This window comes from Ursus maritimus, unplaced genomic scaffold (genome assembly GCF_017311325.1).
Source record: "Ursus maritimus isolate PB19 unplaced genomic scaffold, ASM1731132v1 scaffold_14, whole genome shotgun sequence".
NCBI lineage: Eukaryota > Metazoa > Chordata > Mammalia > Carnivora > Ursidae > Ursus > Ursus maritimus.
This window is the reverse complement of record NW_024423786.1, coordinates 29,725,898-29,750,234: the sequence shown is the minus strand read 5'-3', so window position 1 is coordinate 29,750,234 and position 24,337 is coordinate 29,725,898. Positions and strand designations below refer to the sequence as shown.

Sequence of the window (24,337 nt, the reverse complement as noted above, 5' to 3'; positions counted from 1 at the left end):
AACACTCTCAAAACAGAAGTTAGGTGCAATACAGCCCAGAATCAACCAAAAACATCTTTATGTCAGAGAATAAAAAGATACCAATATACCATCTCTGCAGTTTTCTTAATTTATAATTTTTGACTAGATTATATATACACAAAGTAAAAACTGAAACAATACCAAAAGTACAGTGAAAAATGAGTCTTTTCACCCCTGCTGTTAAAAATCTTTTGTAGTCTTCAACACATACATTTTTACAAATATTTTAAAAATTTCTGTGACAACAAATAATAGCATAGTCTAACCCTTTTTCCACTTAATGATATCACAGAGATGGATCTATATAGATACTTTCTTTGTAATGGCTTCACTGTATTACAAAGTATAGATATTCCATAATTTATTTACCTAATCCCCTATTGCTTGGACATTTGAGCCATTTTGAATCATGTTATTAAACAAAATGCCATGATGAATATTTTTGCACATAGATTTTTGTGCACCTGCATGACCACACTTCAAAGATAAAGAACTAGGAATGAAACTGCTAGATCAAAGGGTTGTGTGCATTTTATTTCGATAGTTATGGCCAAACAGCATCCCAAAGACAATGCAACAATTCATACTTCCATCCCTGATACCAATATACCTTACATTGAAGGAATTCGAAAATAACCAAAAGTTCATTATCATTTTTCTGTCAAATGATCCTTGCCCTCTAAAGTTGGGGATGGGGGTAAATACCACCTACTTTTAATTATAAGTGTAGGTAGGTTATAATTATTATTGTCCAAGACTCAAGGCCATTTCATTACCCACTGCACCATTCTGTTCTCACTGTGCTATAATTCTAACTGGTCAGATAGATCTTTAATTTGCAGACCTCCTCGGAATACAGATTATCTGCACTCTGCAGACATCTGCAAAAAGCCATCCGCAAGTGCATATTTCATGGCTGAATATTTTTACATAACATCAGCTGGAGCCCATCGTGTCAGTATTCTCGCCAAGTGTCACAACCTGCTCTATTATATCAATAGGCAGCTTCAATTAGTCATTTTCTCCCCATGGTGACGACAGCTATAATAGCATGCAGTGGTCTGATGAAGTTTGTAATACAAAGTAGAGATGGGGGTATTAAAAGAGGATACAAAATTAGAATAGCATTTAAAAAATTCCACTGCCCAAGTAGTCATTTGGGGAAATGACAACATTTCTGAAACAGGATTCAAGAATGAATACAAAAATGCAATTACTTTTGAAAAAGATGGATAAATAAATTCACCATGGGAACACATTCCGGCCCCAGACAGAACTCGGGTTTTTACTGACTAATTAGTCATTAAGTGTCATCTCAAAAACAACTATAAATAAAAGAATATTTGGTAAATAGAAAAAAAAAAACTTAAGCCTTAAATAAAATTGTAAGATGAAAATAAATGCCATCAGAGAATGTTCCTGTGAAAGCATGATACAGTAGTAAATAAATTAGAAGGCATGACAGGGTTGGCGTTACCCTCAGAATTTATTCCTAATCTTGCTGCTTTTCACCTCATCCACTAGGACCACGGGGCTCCAAGCCATGTTCACCTCCCCTGACATACAACCACAGCCCCCTAATTGCCTGCCTGCCTCTCCTCTTGTCTCCTGCAGCCTCTTCTATCCATAGCAGCTGAAATGATTTTTTAAAAATATAAATCAGATCACGTCATTTCCTTCCTTTCAGCCCTTCAGTGGTTTCCCTCCCCAAAATCTAAAGTCCGTACCATGGCTAAAAAGGCCCTATGCAATCCAGTCCTGCCACCCCTCCAAGGACATGACCCAATGCCACCCCCTCATCCCCACGGGTCTCACCAAGCACAGTCCCAACTCAGATCCTCAGCAAGACCCAGCTTCCAGGAGGATGCATGTTTCCCCAGATATTCATACGCATCCCTACTTCATTCACACTTGTCCCTAGTGTCACCTCATCAGAGAGGGATTCTTGGACCACTCAATCTATAAAACAACCCCAAGCTCTATCAATGCATGCTGATTGACTTTCCTTATGCCACTTACTCCACTTTACATTATATTAGGTAGTTACATGTGTGTCAATTTATTATGTATATCCCCTTCTAGAATGAAATTTCTATGAAGACAAGGAGAAGGAAAAATACAAATTGTGCATCCCAACCAGACACAAAATCATGGAAGAAATATCCTCTAGCTTACTTTGATTCAAATTCATTCAACTCACCAAACACTTAATGAACTTTTAGTTATACATGGGATTATTATATATTATGTGTACAATATTTATTACATTGTGTGTATGTATGTGTATATATAACATAACATACATATATATATATATATATAAAACACTTAATTATATATGGGGTTCCAGGAACATAGGTCCCAGGATCTATTCCTGGAGACAGAAACTTACACGGAGTTTGGGGGACAAGATGCAAACTATAAGCTATTGAAACAATAAATGTCAAGAAGTTCGAGGAGAGATCTGTGTAGGCTAAGAGGGTGAAGGAAAGCTTCAAAAAGAAAGATAGAGTGGATCCGGAAAAGGAAACCAGAAGGGTGAGCACACAGGATGGGTGAAAATATAGATTATACCAGTGTTCCCCCAAATTCAGGGCAGGAAACCCTGATGCTACATGCCCCACTGACAGGGCAGAGCCAAAACTAATAAAGTTATATCCCCTTCGATCCTCTTTTAATTTTTCAAATTCATTCAGTGAGTAAGTATTAATTAGTGCTAATATGTCAAAACACCTTTGTAACACTTGCTAATCTGAATAACATCATTTTATTTTTGCTGTATTTTTCTTTAAAGTTTTACTCCCCTATTTGTGGTGAGGTATTCTATTTTCTATTTAGGGAGTAATAAATGAGTTTCTTTATCTATTAGCTTATTTAAGTAAATGAAGTGAGTTGTTTTAAAGCCAGCCATTAAGTCAATCACAGACCACGTGGCTAGGACATCACCTGCCCAGACCCAACAGAGCCCATCTTTAAAGGAAGCAAAGGGGGCTCAGCAGAAAAGAATGGGAAGGTAAACTCTTGTCAAAGCAAGACACTTCACGGCAAGTTAAGGATTTTGAAAAATATTATGTAAGCCTATGGTTTCCCAACTTGTTACAAAGCTAAATTCCTTCAAAACATCCTTTGTATGTGAGTGTGGCATGTCTCTTATTTTCAAGACAGCATGAAATATAACAATCTTCAATTCCATTATACAAACTTAAGGATAAAGTAAAACAAAAAAAAAAAAAGAAGAAGAAGAAGGAGGAGGAGGAGGAGGAGGAGGAGGAGGGGAAGAAGAAGAAGGAAATACAACTTCATAGTGTATGTGAATAAGGGAAGACCCCATTTATAAAATCTATAGAGGAGAACCTACTAGGTACAGAGCTGAGTAGAAAGTGGATATGAAATGATAAATGGAAGATACCCAGCACAGAAACAAAACTATTTTCAAGTATCTGCTGGGTATTTATTTACCACTGTGTAATCACTAACACTTTGTTGGGCTTTGGGCTGCATAGGTTAAGAGTATAGATGGGCTGGACTTAAACCTCAGCCTGCCATTCACTAGCTGTGTGAGTTTCTTATGTCACTGAACATAGTCTTCTCAATAAAACGGAGGATAATAGCAGTATTCACCATAAAGCTGGTCTGAGAAGCAAATGAGTAAATGTACGTAAAGCTCTCAGCATCGTGTTTGCCTACAACAATTGTGGGTCTATGCAGGGGGGTGAGAGAGGGGCATGTTGACCACCAAAACGTTCAAGAGAAACTTGTGGAGAAAAGCTTAAAATTGCAGAAATTCTCAATTTAAATTGCATAAACTTAATACTTCATATGACTTGGCCAAAAAAAAAAAAATCCCACGTTATTCTATTTTATTGATACAGTATCTCAAAGGCATACAAAGAAGGAAAATTACCTGGACTAGTAGAGGCAGATGGTGTTGGTGTTGGAGATGGTGGTGGTCGAGGTGGGTGTTGTGTTGGCGGTGGCAGAGAGTTGGCAGTAGAGGCCATCTCTTGAAGGTGATATTTAATACGAGACCAACCTGAAGCCTCACAGGAACTAGCTAAGGAAAGAGGCTCGTGACAGTGCTCCCCACCAAGGGAACTCAAACTGTCCCAGCTCTGGGGAAGAGAAAACATCACAGGTTCAATGACCTGTAGGATCAAGATGGGAAAGAGGAAAGGGGGCTTGGGGACGACTGCAGCTGGAGAGGCAGAACTTCCAGTCATGTTTAAAGAGTTTGAATTACATTTTCCTGAGGGTAATGAGAAGCCTGTGAAGGATGTTAAGCAGGGAAAAGACAAGATCCCACGATCAGACTGCCACACTTAGAAAACACTGCTAAAGGGAATGGGGGAGCCATCAAAGAGTTTTGAGTTATCATAAAAATGATTTATAAAATGTCACACATAATTTTTTCTTGAGTTAACTATATATGTGTAGAGTCATTCAATAACTCACTAAGGTGTTTACTGAGTAATATATACCAGAAAGTGAGTTTACATAAGGACGGGAGAAGAAAACTCACGAATAAGCAAAATAAGCAGGGCTAAGACTTGAAAGGCGAGGGACATTTCTGAGAAGTGGGTAAAATTCCAAAGATGGGAGCCAGTGGAGCGCATGGGAGAAAACATACTGCAGGATGGTTAGAACATACAATCCCTGGACAGCATGAAACCATTCATGTGACAAGAATTTACTGAGCACCTATTATGTGTTAGCATTGCTCAGGCACTGGTGATACAGTGATGAAGGAGAAAACACTTAAAGAAAGACAACAATAACTTTTATCATTGCAGATAACACTGGGTTGATTATCAAGAGTGTGAGACGCAGAAAAACGCAAGTAAAGAGCAGTGCCTTAATTTAAGGAGGCTTGAAGTGGCAATGAAATATTTTTAATTAAAACTTCTCTGCTGAGAATAGACAGTCTTTGAAAGCTTGTGTAAACCATAAATGAGTTACATGCAAATATATTAGTGATGTTATAGCTTTTAAAATGACATTATACCTTCTAAATGTCAAATAATTTTGAATGTCACATGCCACCTCCCCCCCAAAAATTCCAATCATGGGTTGTCCAGTTGATCCCAAATCAAATCAAACTCCTTAAAAGTGAACTGCCCATTCCTTTTTTTTTTTTTTAAGATTTTATTTATTTGACAGAGAGACACACAGCGAGAGAGGGTGAACTGCCCATTCCTTACACTGTAGGAGAAATGCCTCTGTTGGGGTCAGATCTGCCCTTGTCTTCATAGTATCTTGATGCTAATACTGACCCAGCAAGTCAGCTAAGGTCCATTTGGGGCAGCTCAAGAAAAGGAGAAAACATGGTCCCCTTCCAACACTAACCTTTCCAACTCAGTCCCTGATCATGCCAAGACATCACAGTGTAATAATGGTAATTTAATAATGTAGTCGGCTGGGCTCAGCCCACATTAGAAAGCTCAGGAAAATAAATGAGGCTTGCAAGCCAAACAGAGAGAAACTTCTCTGGGCAGCGCCTGCAGCAGGGAGATACCTGGTAATGAAGTACCTGCTGTCTCCATTCATTATACAGGAGGTAAACCTTAAAAGAGAGCCTGGAAAGGTGAAGGTCTCAAAATGGAAATAAATAAATAAGCTCACCTGCCACGGTGAGATCTCTGAAAATGACTCAGAAAGACTGCCCAGAGATTCTTCTGTGGGGATGTGGCAGAGTTTCATCAGATGTCAAGGGAGGTAATTATGTGCTTGGGCACATTTGCTGGATAAATTGGCCTCCTTACCTTCATCTGCCCATGTGGGCACCAGATACAGAAACTGTGTTTAAACTCCACTGTGTTCTCTCTGGCTTTTATTATTTAAAAAAAAAGAAATAAAAATGAGTCCTAGGTGCTTGGCAAATCAGTCCAGTGTTAGATGGGGACCCATTATCTTTGACCTTCACATTTTTGCCTCTTCTGACTCACAGAAAATCCTCAGAAACTCTTTCAGGTAAAGATATATGATTCCTGGGAGGCATTCACTTTCAGGAGGAAGCTCTTGTTTTTGTAATATAAAAATAAGAGTTGAAGGAAGTGATTTCTTTATTTTTAATTTCAATTATTCTGTTACTTGCTCAAATTCTAAAAATTCACCTAAAATGAGGCTCCTGAGTGGTACAGTTGGTTAAACGTCTGATTCTTGGCTTCAGCTCATGTCATGATCTCAGGGTCGTGAGATCGAGTCCCAAGACCAGCTCCACACTCTGCGCTGACTCTACTTAAGATTCTCTTCTCCTTCTGCCCCTTCCCCCGTGTGTGTGTGCACTCACTCTCTCTCTTTCTCTCTAAAATAAATAAATAAATCTTAAAAAATTTTACCTAAAATGATGGAACTTTTGTTTACTATGTTAGTAACATGTGAAGCTAACAGCCATCCCCCTCCTTTCTCTGTCTTTCTTCTCCAATTACTAAGACACCCTAACATTTCTCCATCTTAGCTTCTGTTTAGAAAAATTCTGACAGGTAACTCTGGCATCCTTTATCACTTCTGAAACCAGTAATGAAATGTCAGAGGACGAACAGTTAATTAAAATTGCGGAATCCACTATGCATCCTCTCAGAGTCAATAAAAGTGCAATTAAAAATACCTTTCAACACATGATATAACTAGTGCAAGTCACATTTTTTAATAACATTTGGCTGTTAAAAATCAAAAATCATTAATATGAACCAAATGCTCAGTAAACATCTTGCTTCGTTGGCTATAAAACACCTTTAGCTTAACTAGTGTAGCAGATTTGATACTGAGATCCATTAAGAAGGTGTTGTCTAGTAACAAACCAAAGAACATGTCTATAATATGCAGGTAATTTGTGGGAATAAACACTGTACCCAAGTCTCCCACACAGGCTCACCTGAGCTATTATCTTTAACAAAATTTCCTCACAGGGGCACCTGGGTGGCTCAGTCGGTTCAGTGTCCGACTCTTGGCTTCGGCTCATGGGATCAAGCCCCACATCAGGCTCTGCACTCAGCGGGGAGTCTGCTCAAAGAGGCTCTCCCTCTGCCCCTCCCCCAACTCTCTCGCTCTCTCTCTCTCTCTCTGAAATAAATAAATAAACCTTGAAAAAAAAATTTATCTCACATTCTCGGGTTACTTCATAGAAGAGAAATGGCATAGAACATCAGTTGAAAGTTCAACTCCAGACTCAAGACCCTGCCTCTGCTACTTACTAAACAGGAGACTGCAATCACTTGGCTTCGTTTCTCCAACACTCACTTTTCTTATCTGCAAAATGAAGAAAATGCTCCTCACTCACAGGGCAGCCATGAGGATTAAATGAGATAATATGCGTAAAGCATTTTAAATAGTGACAAGGACCTTGTGAAGGTGGCATACACATATAAGCTGTTCTTCTTATTGGATGTCTTATTCACTTAAAACTTACATTCCTTAAAAGGGCCTGGTGACTTAAGAAATTCATACACTTGAAGTATATTCATTTATTTTACATCACCTTACTATTCATTTTTTTACGTAAAAAATTAGGGAGATGCTATTTCGGGGTCCCTTGGTTCCGAATGCTGCCACTCATTTTAGTACAGATCTCTGTTAAGCAAAGAGGAATGAGGGGGCTCAGAACAGCTCAGGAGCTGCCAGCTTCCACCCTTGTGTAAACCTAACCCTGTAGGAGTCAAACTACATTCCCCTGAGAGCACGTGTGAAAGCCCCTGATTTATGGAAGTATTTACTTTGGGGTTTGGGGTTTGTTTTTTCAGGTTTATCTCTGGGAGAGCTTGCTAGAGCTAACAGTCCGGCAATTTTATTAAACTCTGTTCAATTTCAGCATTTTTTAAAGAGTCTATAGAAAACACACTGGCAGTGGCTATTTAAACTTCCCAGTGGATGCCAAAAATAATAAAAGGACACTTAAATGACCATTTTTGAGCAGAGCCAACAGCATGTGGCCTAATTATCCAACCACATGAAAAAATCCTACAGATTTTTAGCAGAGTGTAAGGGTTTGATATGCACAATTCAGCACGCAAACGGTCACCTCACTGGGGTGTGTAGAACTTTTCAAGTCTAAATAGAAGGTCTGGGTCTATCAGGGTAAGTTTCTCCTCTGATTTCCCTTCTAATTAACTTATAAGTAATGCTAAAGGAACAGACAGTAAGAAGTTGATATAGCTAAGCCACTGAGGAATACAAGTGAAGAAATAACCATGCACTAAGGGCTGTCCTTCATTTATTTTCATCACAACCTTCTGAGGGAGGGATTCGTATGCACATTTTACAGAGGAGGAAACCAAAGCTCAGAAAGGGTAAATGCCTTACGCCAGAGAATAGGTATCTGAGCTGATGTCCTGGCTTTCCTCCATTTACCCCTTGGGATCCTTTGTCTGCTCTGTTGGTGGCCTCTCTCCTGCAGCGCTCTGCAGACTCAGCTCCCAAGCCCTCTGGCTTCTGTTGGGTTAAGACAATGGCAGGCAACCTTCCCTAATTGTTCCTATCTTAGAATCATCTCCCTTTTGTTTTCCACATCATGTGTGTAAACATTATCATACACTTATTTGTGAATTTATCCAACAATAGTTACTGGGATTCTACCACATGCCAGATACTCTGTTTAGGTGCTGGGAATATTGTGGTAAGTAAGACTCCCATGGTCCCTGCCCTACTTATTTTCTCTTCTTTTCCAACTTAAATATTAAATATAAGGGACTTCCAGGGGCACCTGGGTGGTGCAGCTGGTTAAGCAACCAACTCTTGGTTTCAGCTTAGGTCATGATCTCAGGGTTCTGAGATCGAGCCCCACCTTGGGCTCTGCACTCAGCACAGAATCTGCTTGAGATTCTCTCCCTCTCCTTCTGCCCCTCCTGCTCATTTGTCTCTCTCTCGTATAAATAAATAAAAATTAAAAAAAATATATATATATATATATGATTTCCAGAAATCAGATACTGTGGATTCTACAATCTTTGGGCAGTGCTGGACATACTATGGATGCTGAATAGTTGATGGATAAAAGAATAATTGATGGATAAAAGAAAGTCATCTGAAATACCTACAGGACCAGTATAGAAGCTAGCAAGCCTAAGACTCCTTAATTTGCTGAGCAAACCGATAACAATGCTGCTCATTAAAATAAGAATTAAGAACAATGATAATATGATTTCACTTAATGTGGAATCTCACAAACAAACACATAAAACATAAACAGACCCAAAAACACAGAGAACAAATCAGTGGTTGCCAGATTACAGGGGTTGGGGGGATGGGCAAAATGGGTGAAGGGGAGTGGGAGATATAGGCTTCCAGTCATGGAACGAAGAAGTCACGGGGATGAAAGGAGCTGCACAGAGAATATAGTCAATGGTATTGCAATAGCACTGTATGGTGACAGCTGGTGGTTACACTTGTGGTGAGCAGAGCATAACCTACAGACTTGTTGAATCACTGTGATGTACCCCTAAAACTAATGCAACATTGTATGTCAACTACACTTTAACAACAACAACAAAAAAATTAAGAATTAAAATAAATTTTTTTAAGAATTAAAACAAAATTTGTTTAAGAGTTAAAAGAAAGAATGATGATATCTGGTGCTAATAAAGGTGAAGTAAAATGAGCTTTCTCATAAACCACCCAAATAAGTATGAATCAATGCCACCTCTCTATATGGCAATTTGCTTAAACACCACAGGCAAGCCTATGACTCAATTAATTGGCTTCCAGAAACAAATTCTAGGAGCATAATCAAGGATAAAGCCAAATATATAGTCAGAAGTACATTCATAAATAATTTGATAAATGTTAATGGTAATAACCTAAGTGTTCAACCACAGGGGATTAGATTAATCAATTAAGGCACACCATACAATGAAATATTACAAATGATTAAAAATTGCACCATATCATATAGTTCAGGACATGAATATATTCATAATCTATTATGACCTGAGAAAGGAAGATACAAAGTAACATGTAGAATATCTGGTTTTTCTTTAAAAAAAATTTATATATGTAAAGAAAAAGCTCTAAAATAGCACTCTCCAATAGAAACGTAATACAAGGCACATTTGTCATTTTAAAGTGTGTGGTAGTCACATTTAAAAAAGTAAAGGGAACTAGGTGAGATTCATTTAATGATATTTTATATTACCCAACATACCAAAATAATAATTATTAATTTTTTTTCTATACTAAGCCTTCGAAATCTGGTTTTTAGTTTATACTTGGCACATGTCAGTTCAGTCTTGGCACATCTTAAATATTCACAAGCCATATGTGGCTAGTGGCAACCACACTGAACAGCTCAGGTGAGCCTTAAAAGCATCCATGAAGAAAAAGAATTTGGATGAATTTATTTTCCCCTCCCCCGCTTTTTTTACAATTACCATTTATAATTTTACTATTGGCACATACTATTCTGTAATATGAAAAACAAAGTTTTTTTTAAATTTTAGGAACAGTTGTTTTTTTTTTTTTTTTTTCTGTCTCTGGAATACTTTCTGGCTCATCCTCTCTGCCGTTCATGGACCACATGCTTCCCAGAACTACAAGACCACTCTCCTCTCTTCCCCTCCCTTTACATACACTTGAAAAAGCTGCCTTGCTTCTGTCCTCCGGCACAGAAGTAGGGATCAAATAGTGCTGCTCTTCAAAGTGGCTGCTAAGCCGGGCCCTGCTTCCCACGGGCGCCACCCGGAATCTGTTAGGACTCCAGGCACCGTGTTAGCAGCTCTCTCGGGTGTGTGGAAGGGCACGGAACAGGACCAGAAACTGCTTAATTTGAGGTTAATTAAATAGTGGTGACAAGCCTTAATCTCCAACTCGCCGTCAGATTGTAAACACTGATTGCAGCTGCAGCAATCTGCAATAAACCTATTGAGAGAAATCTTGACCAGAATGAAATGAGTACGTTGGGTACCCAGATGAAGCGGAGAGAGGCAAGACCAAAGAAAGCCAGGCCCTTGTAATGGCCAGGAGAAGCAGAGACCCAGAAGGAGAGAAATTAAAGGTGGAATGCGTCAAATCGCATTCCTGTAGAGCCCAATTAAAAAAAAAAAAAAAAATCTCTGGATCCCACGAGCCCAAAGGCTGAAAGAAACAAAGACCGAGACGCAAACCATCAGCTGAGTAGGTGGAAAAAACTGAAATAGTTCCACCTCTACTGACCCCTGATGGGGTGTCCGTGGGGCCTCTGGACCAGTAGCTGTTCCACTGGAAATGAGCTACAGCAGTTCCCCAGAGGCGAGAAGGGCAAGGGTAAGAGTCACAGTGCGTCAGGAGCTTACTATGGGTCAGGCGCTTCACATGTAATTTATTGGTAATTCTCACAATGATTTTATAAGGTGAGTATTCTTATTTTCTGCATTTTAAAGAAAACACTAAATCTCAAAGAAGTACCCTACATGGCCAGAGGTGGTGAAAAACACGGATGGAACCCACATATGAACACAGACTAACTCCCTAACATCAGTTCTAAATCTCAGGCCACCCTGAAAGGTGGGACCATGTCAGGGAAGTGATCAAGGTGAACAGATGGTGAAGTTCATGAGGAAGAAGGACAAAAAAGGAGCAACAATGCCCCTAAGAGACTCCAACTAGGAAGTTGGGGGGCCTGCTAAAAAAACCTGCAAGCTGAGTGAATGTTTTTATTCTGTTGCTCTAAGTGTACCCCTGAAAGTACCCTTCCTGACCTTGCCAGCCTGGAGAACACTTCCACATGCCTCAAGGCCCAGAATCAACGTGCAGCTCTTCTGTGAAGCCTTCCCCAAAGCTCCTGGTGAGAGACTTAGTTTTTCTATTAACAAAGCAGGGTGCATGGGGAGGGAAGGACAAGACACCATGTCCTGTGTAAAAGAAAGTTAAAGGAAATGAGAGGGTTTTTTTTTTTTTTTTAAGATTTTATTTATTTATTTGACAGAGAGAGAGACAGCCAGCGAGAGAGGGAACACAGGCAGGGAGAGTGGGAGAGGAAGAAGAAGGCTCCCAGCGGAGGAGACTGATGCGGGGCTTGATTCCAGGACTCTGGGATCACGCCCTGAGCCTAAGGCAGACGCTCAACGACTGAGCCACCAGGCACCCGGGAAATGAGAGTCTTGACTTGAGGATGAGAAAAACTGGAGAAGGGAAAGAACCATGACAGTTGCTGTCAAATAGGTAAGGGACTAATAGGTAAGGTTTTAACCCATTCATTCTTCCCTAAAACTTTCTGGCACGAAACATTCATTTATTAATGTGTTCATTCCCTAGCACTAAGATAGTGCTGGAGAAATAACAGTGAGCAACAGCAGACACAATCTTGTTGTCAGAGTACATACGTCTAATGGGGGGGGGGGGTCACAAATCACACAAATACGTTAAAAATTGTAATAAGTGCTCCAAACCGTAGGTAAATGAGACATTATGGTTTTATCCAAAATAGAAAACTGGAACCAATAAAGAGAATTTGTAAGGAAATGAACTTTATTTCATTATTTGGAAGAACTTTCAAGCAATCCACACAGTCTAGAAATGGCCCCATGAATGAACATACTTCCCTCTGTGTATTAGACCTGCCCAGGCTAAGGGCGGGGGGGAAATGCAAGGGGGCAGCCCCTTGATGACTTCTCAAGTCTCTTCCAGCTCTAAGAAACTAGGACTCCAGCATTCCAAACAAAATATTTTCTCAGAAGGCAATCATTACTTCTAGGAGACTCAGGAAATTTGCGCAGAGAAGAATCATTTCTGTGTATGGAGAGGAGTCACGCCAAACAGAGTCTCCCAAACTGTTGAGCAGCCCTCTGCACTTCCCTTCACAGCACTGATGCATTTCTGTTCTATTCACTGCCTGGAAGCTTCATGAGGACAGGGACAATGAGCTTGTTCATTACTGAATCCTCAGTGCATGGCTCACAGCACATATTAAATATTTGTTAAACAAACAAATTTATACAGTACTAAAATATACTGTTGCAAACACACTCACTTATAAAAACTTTGTTTTAGTGTTACAGACTTCATAAATGAACTTTCTTGAATAACTAATGAACATGAAAGTCAATCAATCACTTGCCTCTTGATTAATAGCTACGGTCCCTTGTCCAAGCGGCCACTTAGTTCCATTAAAAATTAATAATTTTCCATGGAATAAATATACACTATACATAGAACATCAAGAGATCCTGTGTTAATAAGTAATTAAGTAATGCAGAAAGACTAAGAATCTATTAACTAAGAGAGAACTCCATGAACTTGCCCTCTGAGTCATCGCTCATATACTATCCATTTCTCCTCTAAATTTTAAAATTATTTAGCCAGGAAAAAAAGTAGTTCTGCAAACAGAATAAATAAGGTAAATAGGGTGACATATTTTGCTTAACATTTGCAGGCCAACAAAACATGTTTTTGTTAAAGATTTGAGATGTTATTCCTTCTAAACACATTAGGAAAGATCAATACAAAACTGAAGGACTATACGTAAAATGTTAAGGGTCTATCACTGAAAAATTATGAACCATGCTATAGAACTTAGCCAGGTCAGAGCTAAATTAAATTATTGATCTACATTCATTTTTTCCCTTTCTGTGTGCCTATCTCTTGATTTTTTATAACATACATTATTGCCTATAGAGCAAATGAATCATCTTATTCTAGCCCCAGCATGTCTGCTGACTGACAATTTTCTAAAATTAATTGTCATGTTGATAGCGTTCAGACTTATAAATTGAGCTGCGCTCACATAAACATCTAAATATTCAACGTAAAATTTATAAGCATTTGTAGCATGAACTCAGAAAGAGGGCAATTTTCATTTTTTTCAGTACAAAGAATGCAAAGAAAAAATGAAATGTTATTTTTCTTGACATCATTTCACTACTTGATGGTACTTGATACATTCCATTGATGAGGCCAAAACGTATTCACTCGACTTTTAAACAATGACTTCGCTGTATTGCTAAGCAAGGGGATGCAATCAACACTTCACAAATTAAAGTCTTTAACTTTTCAGACCTAAATCTTCCTCGAGATATATAACCTCAAATTCTATAAGCAGTTTTACTGGTTGCTTTGGGGATTTCTTTAAATCAAAGAACTCTCATCCCCAATCAGCCTCCAAAGTAACAGAAGAATGTGTCCTGAATTAGGATTTTCTCTTACCTGCTGAAAAGGGAAAATGGGTAAATATTTTGTAAGAAATGTAAATTCCACAGACCCACGTTAATTCATGAGAAAGGAAGCTGACATAAGAGTTCTTGGTAGAAATGATCTTGATTTTGGGGCTGTATTTAGCCAGCAGCTTTTGCCTACTGGGAAAATATTTTCTCTTTAATGAAGTAGTGTCAGACGCAGAGGCCTCTTCATTTTCTCTAATGGAGATACGATCATTCTGACTTGTGCTCCAAATGAGGTAGAAATTATCCCTAATGTGTAGTTTGAACATTTGTATCAAAATACAGTGAAATGCTGTTTCAGAGTCTGATGAGAAAAATCTTGAGAGCTCACAAAATGTCTGCCTCCCTCAGGTGGAGGTCCGCTGCCTTTCCTCACGCTGCTTGTCACTGCCAGAAGCTCCTGGCATCAGGGGCATGTCCCACAGTCTCACACAAATGCCAATCCCTGTCGCTGGGACAAGGGGATTCCGGCCTCACAGCAGGGACTCTACTTCTCCACAGGCCTGCTCCAAAGCCGAGCGCTCTTTGCACTCGAAATCAATGCCATCCCACAAAAGCTCCAGGAGAAAGTAAAATACCAGCAGCAGAAATGTCTTTTGTGCACCAGTCTCTCTCCACTGTGCTTCTATCAGGTGACAAGACGCAATAAGGAAAACCGAGCCAGCCAGGGCTGAAGAGAGAAAAACCAAAGAAGCGCAGAACTTGCGAGTAGAAAGGAGCAAAATTTCGAATAGGAAAAGGCTTGGGCATTCTACCGTGTGGAAATACAGAACGCCACTTGCAGGAGGGCCAGACTGAAGGTCATCAATCGTACGTGAGGAAGGTCCTTCACCGGGTTCTTGGCACACGGTACAGAGTCCATCTCTCAGGTGGTGGGCTTCATTCAACAAGCTCACAAGACCAATGTGTAAACCCAGAACGTCAAAGTAGGAGTCTACAGCTTGCAGTCTACCTGTCACACAGATGTCAGAATGACCAGTACATTCCCTTCCTGAAGATGTCCTCCATATGCAGTGCCAAATCCCAATCAGACAACAATCTGAAGTGTAAGGAATCTCAACAAGAGGAGCTCATTTGATGAATTGAATGTTAAACTGCACCAGGGAGAATGGAGTCACCAATGGGAGAAAACACAGCGTGTGCTGGCTGCAGCTCTCTGCATCCGTTGCCATAACAGGGACAGCACTGCCAATAGAACAACAATGTTCCAAGTTCCTCATAGGAAATCCAGCTCCTCCAAAGAGGACCACATATGCACTCCTTCTTCTGCATTTCCATGGTCCAACCCAACATACAGGCCTATGGTACATCAAAGTAGGAGCACACCTGGAGTTCTGTCTTGTTGCTTTCCTTTTAATTAACCAGGGCTCATAAATAGCTTTCCCTGCCATGAAATAATACCATGATAGATATTCTTGTACACATCTTTGCCAAATCCTCTGATTATTTCCTGGGGAACATTCCCAGATATAGAATTGTTGGGTCAAAGGGTAGGCACACACCCATTCATTTATATATTGCCTAAGGCTGGTTTCACCCAGTAATAGCAGAGTTGAATGACTGGAACAGAGATCAAGAAGGTCCACGATATTTAGTCTCTGGTCCTTTTCAGAAAAAGTTCGCCAACCACAGACCAAGAGTCTATGATTAGCTAGAGACAGAACATTCACAACAGGACACCATCCACAATAGGACACAGACCTCCACACACATACACCATGACTATAAGCAGATCTCTTCTATTTCAATTATTTTCTACTCTTTAGCATTTTTTAACCAGTCCAAAGATTCTATGGGATATAACTTCACTTATCATTACAACAGTACTAAAGAATACTATCAGAGAAATGTAGCTCCATTATTTTTTAACTACAGAAATTATTATAACCTAAGATATAAATGGGAACTAAATCAAACAAAATGAGATAAGTTATAAAAATTCCTTTCTTGCATAATAATCTATAATAAACATAAATATACATGTTCTTAAACTTCGATATAAAAATTGATTATTGAATTAAATAAAGACTAAAAGAGATTTCATTTCTTGGGCCTTTGATTTGCAACAGCTGAAAATTTCAGACTAGATTCTCTTTACTCATGAGCAAGACTCAGAAACTTGGCTAAGGAAAAAACACACTTAACTTTTTATTGAAAAAGAATCGCACAGACAACGTCTGAAATTTATAAATTCCTCGTTAATTAGATTTTAATCTACATAACTATACCGTATGCTAGAAAACCATCCAAATACAAACTCTGTGAGACGGTTTTACTGCCATTACTTTAAGAGCCATTTAAAAGATTTTCTATGGGATAAAGATTGGGTGATTTATCATGGTTTTATGCTCCTTTAATCTGCTCCATTTTCCCATTGTAAAATAAATATTGGTTTTAAAATAAATGGTTCTGCCCAGGTTTTGATGAGAAAAATTGCCCTGTAAATCACACGCTCACATGTGCCAAACTCGAAGTCTAATGTTAACTAGTCCATTCCAACAAAAATAAGTCAATTTTATAGAACAAAACCTAAGGAAGACAATTACTTAAGTATATTATCAATGCTGCAAAGTAACTAATTTGAGATATAAGCTTCCCCACCCTCTGTTTTTCAATTCTTAAAATAACCACTGGTTGATGCCAAACAGATCCTTCAATTGGACTTTTAAAAAGTGTATTCTTTATAATAGTTTTGTCATATTCTCTCTAATTCCAATACACAAATTACGTAACTGAAAATAAATATGAGCAAATCTGAGGGTTACTTGTGAACATCATTATCAATCACTTTTGTCATACTCAGGGGGCCAAATCAATTTTACAGTCACTTCCTTAGAATAGTTCACAGAGCTCTAGGAAACTGACAATAAATGTTTCCTACAGTAAGCACAGCAGCTAAAGCACTCTGGAAGATTTGAATGGTTTGTTTTTATTTTACTTTATTTTTTTAAAGATTGTATTTATTTATTTGAAAGAGAGTGAGTGAGAGAGAGTAAGTGGGGAGGAGAGGTAGAAGCAGGCTCCCTGCTGAACAGGGAGCCCAGTGGGGGTCTTGACCCCACCTGGGATCATGACCTGAGCTAAAGGCAAAGGCTTAATCAATTGAGCCACCCAGGCAAATGGTTTAAAGCAGAGCTTTGCAAACTATCTGTGATGTAATATTAGTGACTATATCTTTTATTTCCAATTCGTTGTGGGCTGTGATACATGTGTAAAATACAACTAAAAGATGCACTTGGATGCTGTGGCAAAACCAAACCGCTACAAAATTTCCATACCAGCACTGTCCAATAGGTATGTGATGTTGGCCACTTGTGTAATTTTAAACTTTCCAGGAGCCGCATTGAAAAATGTAAAAAGAAACAGGTAGATGAATTTTAGTAATATTTCATGTAACCCAATATATCCACAATCATATCATTTCAACATACTATATAAGTATTATACTATTAATGTATCATATTAATATTATAAAAATATTACTGAGGTATTTTGCCTTTTTAAAATAGTGTCTTCCGACTCTGGTGTATATTTTACACTTAGAGCACATCTCAGTTCATACTGCCCACATTTCAAGTACCCAATAGGCATGTGAGGCCAGTGACTATCACGTTGGACAGCACAGCTCTAAACCCTTACTCTCAATTTTGGCACCTCCTTCTTCCCACTTTGAGTAGTACTGTCTAAACCACTGTTCCCTTCAGAATGGCATCTCTAAGTTTCACTTCCTGCCTGATGTTTTATAATTAAGGGCTCCATTGCAGATAAGGCCAACACTTCTATAAAGAAATGACTATGGCTAACTTCATACTTGCTTTCAGAAAAGCAATTGCCAATAACAAGGGATGGATGTAGAAGAAGCCCCTCTGCTCTCCCTTCTCTAGAAGCAATCACTATTCTGAATGATGTTGGTTTATTTCCTTCCCATCTTTGTTTTTATACTTTCTCTACAGATTATATTCTTAAGCATTTACATAAATCTATTAACAAGTGAAAATGTGTTTGTGTTTTACAGAGATGTGTGAATTTAATGCATTTGGCTCATACAAACACTTACCATATTCCAACGGCAATTGGCAAAATGGAATCTCACACCTTTCCACCCTCCCACTCTATGATCTATTTCTTTGGACTCTGTACCACATTCTCGCCTGGATAATTCCTTCTCATAATTTAGGTCACAGCTTCAATGTCACTTTTTCAGGAAACCGTTGCCAATCTGCCCTTTATCCTAATAAGATTAGGTTCCCCAGTTAAACACTCTTACCTTTCCTATTGCACTTATCACAATTGTAAATATCTATTTTTGTATTGATTTGCTTAATGTTTACCTCCCTCATGAAAATATAAGCTAGCAGCAGCACAATTCCAAATAGACAATAAGTGTTCATAAATATTTGCACAAATGAATAATTTTTTATTCCAAGAAGCCAACCCAACTCAGTGAGATGTCAGGTAGGTGTGTCAGGATGGCTGAATGGTCTAAGGCGCCAGACTCGAGTTAGACATCATGTCTCTCATGTCTCTTGTTGGGACATAAGCTTAGAATACCTATTATCATCTGTGTACTGGGCACCCTTGTTTATTAGACATTTGTTTTCAAATATAGTACCATCGAGTTATTCACAGTATATTCTTTTGACCTTGTAATACAGTCTACTGTCTCTATACTTAGGACTCCCTTTTCATTTCTAATATTATTTGTCTCCTCCCCCTCCCTCTTTGTTTCTGTAATTTATCATATTTGCCGGATGTGTACGTGTTTGGAGCATCTTTCAAAGAATCATCTTTTGCTTTGTTGGTCTTTTCTACTATTCCTTTTGTATTCTATTTCATTGGTTTTTGTAATATTTTGTATTATCCCTTACACATATCTGGGTTTACTCTGCTATTTATCCCTTTTTGGTTGAATGCTTAACTCACTAATAACTAGCATTCCTTTATTTCTAATATATGAATTTACGAATCTATAAATGTCCCTCTGTGTATCCCTTTATACCCTACAAGATTTAAAGTATCTACTAATTTCTCTCATCACTTTTCTTTGACTCAAAAATCATTTGGAAGTATGATCTTGAGTTTCCAAATGTATGAAATTTTTGATGTCTATTGGTTTTTCACCTCTGAATTTTTTCTTCTCTGGGATAAAATATATGTAGTCAATAGAATTTGTATTCGTCAGTGTTCAGACTTTCTACGTGTAAATATTCTCTGCTAATGGAGTTCTACATCCTATACACGTCCATTTGATCAAGCGAATCAGTTATATTATTTAAATCTTCATCCTTTCTAATTTTTTAAGTTATTTTATTTATCAGTGTCCGAGAGAATATGTTTAGAACTCCCCGATTATGATTACCTATATTCTCAATATCTCATGATGATTCTGTCGATTTTTATTTATTTTTGAAAGGATGCTGCTCAGTAGTGTAGGTTCAAGATTAATATATCTCCCTGGTGAATTGTTCTTTTGTCATTAAATAATAACTCTCTCTAACCATATTAATGCTGTTTGTTTTAAAGCATGCTTTGTCTAATATTAATACAGCATCCAATAGCTTTTTTTTTGAAAGGTATTTGCATGGAGTATTATATCAATTTCCATCTATTTTCTTTCAATCTTCCTATGCCTAATAGGGGTGTCCCTTGTAAGGAGTTTATAAAGAGTATATACTTGTTTTCCTTTCCCCATCCAACTTAAAAATCTTTGTCTACTGACAGCTAAAATTAATCACTTTCGTATTATGATTCCTGTTTGACCTTACTTCAACCATCAAATTGATCTACAACTTCCCCAGAAGTAGGGATTATTTAAATGGATCAAGTACTACACACCACAGCAAGCACTGATCAGCAAACTATATTCTCTTCAAGAGGGGAGTAATAAGTCCTTATACAACAACATCTACACATAAAATCCCGAATTAAGATGTCCAGTCCACTACTGTATTTCCCTACTTATAACATGAATATAAAAGAATCTGTCATCTACCTTGGATGCTGCTGTTCTTCCCTCTCCCCCATTATTTTTTTTTATTTCTATCTGATGCCGCTCTTATTCTGTCTCTCCCTCTTCTGCACTGCTTCCCCACTCCAACTTTCTTCTTCTCTTACCCCAACAACCCCGTTTATAACTTCTCTCTTACTGTCTTCATCTTATCCCTTCTACTCAAATTCACCCTCCAGTTAAATGAGGGCTTAGTATTTTCAGGTAAGAAATTTGAACTTTACCCAGCCAGGTCAGTGCCTCTCAAACTGAAATCCCATGACATAGTCTCATAGCTCCAAACATCTGGGGAGAATTTTTATTTTAATTTGTGGTTCAATCTAATGAACATTCTAAAGAATCTAAATGACAACCTGATAATTGAGCTGTGCTTTCCAATAGCAGTACCTGAGTGTGTCCTTTTTTTTCCCCTCGTCCACTCTCTACTGCTCTCAGTGTCATTGGCACCAAACAATCACCTCAACTGACAGCTTTTAACTTTCAATGTGTCAGTAAGCACATCTGGCTGTTAGGTTGGTGTGTCCTAATGCTAAAATTGTCCCAAGTCTGCCATTGTGCTCTTTAGTGGAGATGATTTGCAACTGAAAGATATTGTCACCAAATAAGGCTTTAATTTATGAAGTTATTTAATTAATGGAGACTTTGATATGACATCATAAAAACTCATAGTGTGGCAGAGTAATGGCCTATTTTAATTGTTATGGAGTAATGAGAAAAGAACAAAGGCAGAATTAATATGTAAATGATGTGTTTATATCAAATGAAAGCCAAATGATATTATGGGACACTGTACAAAAGAAGGTTTCCCAATCTTTCAAATAGAGAAAAGCAGTGAGAGAATTGAATCATCATATGGCTCAGAGTAGTAAAGGCACGCAAATGAAAAGAAACTTTACTAGGATTCGGAAACAGGAATGCAAATTTGCTGGAGGAGCTGAGGTGGTTTGCTCTGATTGTTTCTATTTTCCCAATGAAATATAAAGTGAGGGCATCAGGTGAGTGGGAGAATTGGGGATGGGAGTTGGAGGTTTGAGGCACAGGTGAAGGTGTAAAACAGTTGTCTCAGACAGTAGGAGTACTAAATAAATAAGGTAGGATTGCCAAGTGGAGCAGAGGATCTACTTGAAATTAGCAGACATCAATGTAAGGTAAGTCCGTAAAACTTAGCGTTGTTCTCCACCCATCTGCACGCAGGCCCAAAGCAAACAGAAAGCTCAGTGAGAGTCAAGGGTTACACCAGATGAGGCTGATAGAGATGACGGCACCCAAGCTAGGTGAGGAGGGAAGTAAGGACAGGAGAGGAATAATGATTAGTGCAGAATAGCAGGAGGTCTGTAGACTGGAGGCCCAAGGAGTCAAAGAATTCGTATTGGAGTAGAAATGTTGGTGTCACATGAGATGATATCCTCAGAAGGACAGGAGGTGGTGGTCAGAGAGATGCTTTGAAATGCATTTTGAAGGTCAGCACAATGTTTCTTTTTTTTGCTTTAAAGATTTTATTTATTTATTTATTTGAGAGAGAGAGAACATGAGGAGGGGGAGGGGCAGAGGGAGAAGCAGACTCCCCGCTGATCAGGGAAACCGGTGTGGGACTCCATCCCAGGACCCCGGGATCATGACCTGAGCCAAAGGCAGACGCTTAACCAACTGAGCCACCCAGGTGCCCCAGCACTAGGTTTCTTAACAAGGGCTCTATGACATTTGGGATGCAACAATTCTTCATTGTGTAGACCTGCCCTGGGTACTGAATGACATTGAGCATCCTTAATTCCTGTCCTCTAAAGGCCAGCAGCACTCCTTACATTTGCAAATACCTTCTAGGACAGGGGAACTTCCTAAATTGAGACCCATTGGTCTGGAGTATGACCAATAGGTAGAGAAGGGAGACATCTGCCAGTGGAAACTCAAGGAAACAAGAGGCCAGAGATGAGTCTTCCATGTGGGTATTTTTTACCAACAATGATGGCAGGAGGGTGATGGACATAAAGATAGTGAGTGAGCTAGGGGGTAAAATTTTCAATACATTCAGAAGAGTAGGCAGTAGGATATAGTCTGATAGCATCTGCTTTCAAAGCCCTTCTGTGCACGAAGAGGAAAGCAGCCGTCTAGAAGTGGTGATGAGGATGAAGAACAACACCAACTCCACTCCAGACACTGAGAAAAAATAGTGACCACCTGAGAGGGTGAGAGGGAAGCAATACCCTCTGGGGGATGTCCAAGAGTATCCAAGCAGGGCTGTCCAACAGAATTTTTTGTGATGATGGAAATGTTCTACATCCATGCTGATCAATAAGATAGCCAATACCCACCGGTGCCTAGCGAGCCCTTGAAAAGAGGCTAGGCTAACTAAGGAAATAAATTTTTTATTTTGTTTAATTTAAATTAATTTGAATGTAAATAGCCACACATGGCTAGTGGTTACCATAATGGATGGTGGAGAAGAGTAAAAGGTGAAGGGAACATTCACAGATGAGTTTAAAGATACAGGAAATTCTTCTTGGTCTCTGAGTCTTGAGGAAAACGGACAAGGGTAGATGTGAGTCTAGTTAAGTTTGTGGGTCTGGAGCAGGATGGTAAGATAAGTCACGCTTGACAGCATCAGCATTTTCAATAAGCAAGATTCCAAAAATTCATTTTAATTCATTTCTGTCTCCTCCCAGACTAACTTCTGGACCATACTGTTATGGAAAACACTACAGAAAATCTCCTTTTAAAACTTAAAATGTCACCACCATGTAAAAATTATTCCTTCTCATAAGAACGATCTGGTATTAATAGACTATCACTATTGCCTGTTTTTCTGGGACCTAAGTGTCCCTTTGCCAAAGACTGGCTTTCTATCTCAAACAAAGGGAGAATAAATGTAACTTCTGAGAATTCCCTGTTAAAAGACGCTGCTCTTTAGAAATCATGTTTCTTGCTTTTTTGTGTTTTTACAAAAGAATATAAAGAAATATGTTCTTTGTTACCCAAAAAAAGGTAAAAGTATTATGATTGGCTGCAGCCATAAAACTATAGTGTTTTAACAAAATAATAAAAAAGATCATGCACCCCCACAATCCACCCCACCACACACACAGACTTCAGAAAGGCATAAGGTCATGCCCTTAGAGACTCAGCAGCAAACATATCAGCAAAAACCCTGTCAAACTGCCCTCATCAACCAAATGGGCAATGCCAATCTGGGCCCAGGACCACTCACCCAATGGAAGAATCTCAGGTTCAAGCAGGAGACAGGCAGAGTGCAGGTAATATCTGGATATTTCTCGACACTGCATTTGATTGGGAATAAAGGAACAGTGAAACACTTCTGATTAGTTTCTGTCTCTTAGTGTTTCCAATTTCTATTTAATTACAATCAAAATATCAAAATGCTCTCAGTCCCCAGAAAGGGGAAACAGTTCCTGGTTTAAAAATCCTAAAACACATAATTAAGAAACAACCTCTGTGGGGTTAATCAGCACAGCACTATAAATGGTTGGATTCCCTAGTGGACAAAGGTCAATTTCTTTTGGTCCTAAAGTAGAATCTTTTTCCTAAATATTCTTGCCTAGATCAGAGGCCAAGCATGTCTATGTTGTCCTCCATAGCTTGTAGGCTAATTCAGACTTAAAGGGTCTTTTTTGACAGAGAAAGGAGGGAGCAGGGGGAGCAGCAAGCAGAAAGAAAAGCCCTGGACTTGGGGCTCGATCCCAGGACCCCGGGATCATGACCTGATCAGAAGGCAGACACTCAACCGACTGAGCCACCCAGGCGCCCCAAAGGATCTTCTGTATTAACGACACTTCTGAACTCTAGGGATTGGCCAGAATCAGGCAGCAGTATCAAGAGATGAAGAACCACAGAGGCCCACAGCATTGGTGAAATTGATTCTATGAGACGCCTAGCCTTGGATCCACTTTGGGTCTAGGACACAGATTTATGCTTCCACCATAGTAAAGTCCATAGTTTCTAGTATTTGGCCCAGGGTGAAACAAAGACTATTCTTGCTCTCACTTTTGGTTTTCCCAATGGGACTTTGATCAACATGGAAGCCAAAAATTATGCTGGGGCTAAACCATTAAAACCAGTTAATTCACTATTCTATTCTGTGGTCACTGCCAAAGACAGCAGTTTTGTAACTTAATTTCATTGGGAACAAGAACACTCAAAGGAGAGTAAATGAATGAAATGCTTAAAGTACATCTCA

General features: G+C 38.9%; 1 protein-coding gene across 4 annotated transcripts in view; it reads right to left on the bottom strand.

Annotated features, from left to right (window-relative positions):
* FHIT (fragile histidine triad diadenosine triphosphatase) overlaps nt 1–24,337 on the bottom strand; it is a 1,380,201-nt gene that overhangs the window by 1,098,224 nt on the left and 257,640 nt on the right. For 3 of the 4 annotated variants that reach the window (XM_040628600.1, XM_040628602.1, XM_040628601.1), the window contains exon 3: nt 23,351–23,420. The exons of the other annotated variant lie outside the window; for it this stretch is intronic. The gene's annotated coding sequence lies outside the window, so the exon portion shown is untranslated. The remainder of the gene's footprint in view (nt 1–23,350; nt 23,421–24,337) is intronic. 4 annotated transcript variants of the gene reach the window in all.